The sequence below is a fragment of the Cetorhinus maximus genome, chromosome 28 (genome assembly GCF_964194155.1).
Source record: "Cetorhinus maximus chromosome 28, sCetMax3.hap1.1, whole genome shotgun sequence".
Classification (NCBI taxonomy): Eukaryota; Metazoa; Chordata; class Chondrichthyes; order Lamniformes; family Cetorhinidae; genus Cetorhinus; species Cetorhinus maximus.
In genome coordinates this window covers 381,947-386,710 of record NC_135906.1, presented here as the reverse complement: position 1 = coordinate 386,710, position 4,764 = coordinate 381,947, and the positions used below count along the sequence as shown (strand labels likewise).

Below are 4,764 nucleotides of genomic sequence, written 5' to 3'. Positions count from 1 at the left end.
GATCATCAACTCGATGAAAGACACTCTTTGGTCTGCCAGAAACTTGTTGGTCTTCCAGCGCAAAGAGTTGTCCCCGACCGAGTGTTGCAAACTGGCACATTCCAAAGTCCAGGACTACGTGCTGAGGGACGCACTAAAGCTTGGGGCAGCCACCACAAAGGCGCAATGTGGAAGGGTCGCTGTCTAAGACCTTTCTGCCATAGGGCACCTAGGGGCTGGGAAATGTTGAGAGCCCCTCGGGCTGCACAGCTGAAAATGAATGTCTGCAGTGAATACTAATTGTATTGAAGCACCTCAGAGAGCAACATGATGTATGTTGATAACTCCAATACCTTTGTCTGATTATCTGTAATGACCATATTGAAATGATTGTAATATTCATTGATTGTATTGATGCACCTTGTGATCCATGTGTAAAAGTTGAATCTGATTGTAGTTTTGTGATGGTGATTTTGAAATGTTTGTAATGTTCTTCCAGATATTTTATGAATAAAGTATATTTTTCATTAAAACAAAATCTGTTCTTATCAGTTTAATATCTGATACGTCCCTTATCCGGGGACCATATATTAAATTGATTTTTGGAGCAGGGAGATGGAACAGGATCTTTCTCCGTCCACTCCACACATCGACCTGGTATTGCAGCGTCTTCAGGAATGGTGCAGTTTTGCCCTCTACAGGGTGAAAGGGAAACTGAAAAGAAGAAAAAGTCATTCAGAGCATTGTCCTGCTTTCCATCATTGATCTGGTTGAACTGAACTTGTGCTGAGTGGCAGGACAGGCTCATTGGTGCCGGACTGAGTGATGCCCCCTGTTGGATTTTGGTGCAACTGCAGGGCTGCAGCTGGTGTGCACTTGTGCTGCTTGTCAGGGCAGAGCCCGGGACTGGACGATGCCCCCTGTTGGGTTTTGAGGCTGTTGCAGGCGCTGCTTCAGGGAGGCAGCATCAAGCAAGAAACGTCCTGATGCTCAATGCTGGCTGTCGGGTCTTCAGCCCGTGTTCGGCCACACGCAGCAAAACGGACGGTGAAGCCGGAGGCCGAGGAAGACCGGACGGGCGCATGGGTTTCTGGGTTATCGCTTCTCAGCCTTTTGGCTAAGATCAGTTGTAGTGAAGCGATGGCTCAAACCAAAGGAGCCCCAAACCAGGGGGTACGTAACACCGTTCGGGTCACGGTGAAGGACAGTGAAGGGGGAGCACCCATGGATCAGGCCTTCCTCATCAAGCGGATCCTGTTGAAGGCGTGTGGATTTGAAGCGGAGGAGATCTACTCCCTGCGAGACTTCCCCAGCGCTGGATATTTCGACGTGACCTTCAGGAATGTTGCTGCCTTCGTCAAGTTCCTGAAGGTGTTCGAGGAGAAGAGAGACCAGCCGGAGATGAAGATCCTGACGGTGGAGCCGCTCTTTGCTCTGCCGTTGCAACGGGACCGTGTGGTGACGGTGCATCTCTACAACCCCCACGTCCCTGTCGCCGACGTGTTCACCTTCCTCACCAGGTACGCCGACAAGGTTGGGAGCTGCACCGAGGTTAGAGACGCCTTCGGGATTTGGACCAGCAAACGCCAGGTTAAGGTCACGCTCAAGACCGACGGTAAGGGAGCCATCTCCATCTCCTTCGAGCTTCACTATCGGGAGAAGCCGTGGCTACCTTGTCTCCGATGGGCAACCCAAACTTTGTCACTCATGCGGCAAGTCGGGGCATATGGCGGCCAACTGCAGCGCCGCCCTCTGCAAGAACTGCAAACAGGAAGGGCACCAGACAAAGGACTGCAAACAGACTAAGTACTGCAACCTGTGTGGCGAGGCAGGTCACCTCTACAGGACCTGCCCCAAACGCTGCCTCACTTATGCACAGGCAGCCAAAGCCAACGAGGGGGAAGCAGAAGAAATGCTTCATGTCACTACTACCAAGGACACTTGCAACACTCCAACCACCATGGCCCCCAGTGAGAACAACGGGACAAAGGAGGATGCAGAGAGAGACAAGGTGGAGGAAAAGATTGAGGCAGCAGACAGCCAATCAGCAGCACTGCCCCTGAACCTCCCACTCCTCAGGAGAGCGAATCAATGGAGGAGGAAGCAGCAGAAAATCAGCAGGGGGAGTGGCAGCTGGTGAAGAGAGCCAAAAGGAAGAAGGGGCTAAGAAGGGACCAAGCCACTTCCCAGACAAGTGGCAAGAGGCGTCTCCCATCCGACGCGGATGACAAGGGCAGCTGCTCTTCGGACGAAGATGTGCCAGGGCGGCACCTACAGAAGAAGCAGCAAAGCTCTAGGGAGTTGTAGAGTGAGACACCCGAGCTCCAGAACATTGGAGACATTGAGGAGACCATCGCACCCCAACTTTGCCTACAACCCGAAGAGGCCAGCTCACCCCAGCCCCAGCAATCTGGGAGCAGTGAAGCGCTCAGCGCACCCCAGCTCCGGGAAGCCGGGAGCAGCAACGCCCCAGAGGGGGAGAGGATTGGAGAAGCTTCTCCAACAGAGGACATTTCAAATCCCGTTCTCTGCACGAAACCCCAGATGCCACCTGAGCAGAACATCTCCAATGGGGAGGTTCAGGACAGTTTCCTCAGCCCATCCAAAGTGAGGCAATTTGTGAACACCATGGGTATGCAGGAGCAGACCAAAGGTCTGGGACTCTCAGAGGCAACAGGTTTGGTAAGAGACTAAATGCTTTAAAATGGGTGTAAAGATTGTATCCATAAATGTGCGTAGCATTAAATCTACTACACGGTGTGTTGCGACCTTGGACTACCTAGCCAAGGTCAAAGCTGACCTGTTGTTTCTGCAGGAGTGTGCGATACCGCACCTCAGCTCCTACAGGCAATGGTCATGATGCTGGTCCCATGGGCCATCGATCAGATCGGGCGGAAACGACTCTCGTTCCTCCGGCCTGGGTATTCTGCTGTGGGGAGGCAACTTCACCGTCTCCGAGGTTAAGGAGGTGGTGGGCGGGCGCCTCCTCATAGCAGACATAATGTGCAAGAATGCTCCACTCCGGTTAATTAACGTGTATGGCCCGTCACAAGGGGCCGAGCGGCTGGAGGTTTTTCAGCAGCTCCCACTGCTGCTGGTGACCTCCAGGCCGGTCATTCTGGGCGGTGACTTCAACTGCATCATCAATGCGGCTGGACGATCCGGCAGGGCCGACAGCACATTGGACGCTACGTCCAGATCCCTGATGGAAACAGTTAAGGATGCCAAGCTGCACGACGCCTTCAGCAACCCTGTATACGGAGCGCAGCGTAGATACACCTGGTCGCAGCCAGATGTGTCCAAAACCGTTCCTGGATAGATTGCTATTTGTATCACAAGCGTTCGCAGTCAGATCCACTGACGTCAAGCCGGTGTTCTTCACTGACCACTGCCTCCTACTGGCTGACTGTCACTTACAGGAAGACCAGAGGGTTGTCCGGGGGACATGGAAGCTAAACGTGCAACTGCTAACCCCAGAGAACATTGAGGAACTCAAGAGGGATTACAAAGGTGGGAGAACCGTGAAACCCCTCTTTGAGTCCCTGACACACTGGTGGGAAGCGATCAAGGGAAGCATCAAGAGGTTTTTCATCCTCAAAGGCACCCAGAAAGCTAGAAAGGAACAGAGGGAAATGTCCCGACTCCAGAAAAAGATGCAGAATCTGCTCCGGCTGCAGTCGTTGGAGGTCGATGTCAAGGAGGAATTCCAAGAGGTGAACAGCCAGCAAGCCTCGCTCTTTGCCTCGGAGGCCTCCAAGATCATCTTCCGTTCCAGAGTCCGCTCTGTGGAGCAGGATGAGATGTGCTCACACTTCTTCTTCCAAAAGGTACACACAGAGAGCTCTGTGATCAGCAGCCTGAAGGAAGAAGATGGTTCAGTAAAGTCATCGCAGTCCGACATTTTGAGGATCAGCAAATCCTTTTATGTCGGATTGTATGACGTGAAGCCCACAGACAGTACAGAGTCCCAGTCCTTCCTGTCCTCCATTACACAGGGCTTTGATGACAGTACATGGGAGAGTCTGGACAAACATGTTGGATGTGCTCTCAAAAAGGGATTTGGGGAGGGAATCCACAACACGGCAGGAGTCTCACCCCCTCTGCACGTTGCCCTCGAGGTGGCTGTGGTGGGGAAGAGACCGTTGTTCACCTCCTTGTGGATTGTGCCTTTGCAAAGATGGTCTGGAGAGAGATGCAGTGGTTGCTGTTGAGGTTCATCCTGAGCAGTTCTGTGACACAGAACTCTGTGCTCTACGGGCTGTTCCCAGGGACACACACCGAGACAAACATCAACTGCAGCTGGAGGATCATCAACTCGGTGGAAGACGCTCTTTGGTCTGCCCGAAACTTGTTGGTCTTCCAGCGCAAATAGTTGTCCCCGACCGAGTGTTGCAGACTGGCACATTCCAAGGTCCAGGACTACGTGCTGAGGGACGCACTAAAGCTTGGGGCAGCCACCGCAATGGCGCAATGGGGAAGGGTCGCTGTCTAAGACCTTTCTGCCATAGGGCACCGAGGGGCTGGGAAATGTTGAGAGCCCCTCGGGCTGTACAGCTGAAAATGAATGTCTGCAGTGAATACTAATTGTATTGAAGCACCTCAGAGAGCAACATGATGTATGTTGATAACTCCAATACCTTTGTCTGATTGTCTGCATTGACCATATTGAAATGATTGTAATATTCATTGATTGTATTGATACACTTTGTGATCCATGTGTATAAGTTGAATCTGATTGTAGTTTTGTGATGGTGATTTTGAAATGTTTGTAATGTTCTTCCAGAT

At 52.1% G+C, this 4,764-nt stretch overlaps 1 pseudogene; it reads left to right on the top strand.

Moving 5' to 3' along the window:
• The first annotated feature begins 496 nt into the window (after positions 1-496).
• On the top strand, positions 497-670 carry LOC144669176 (U2 spliceosomal RNA; annotated as a pseudogene).
• The last annotated feature ends 4,094 nt before the right edge of the window (positions 671-4,764 follow it).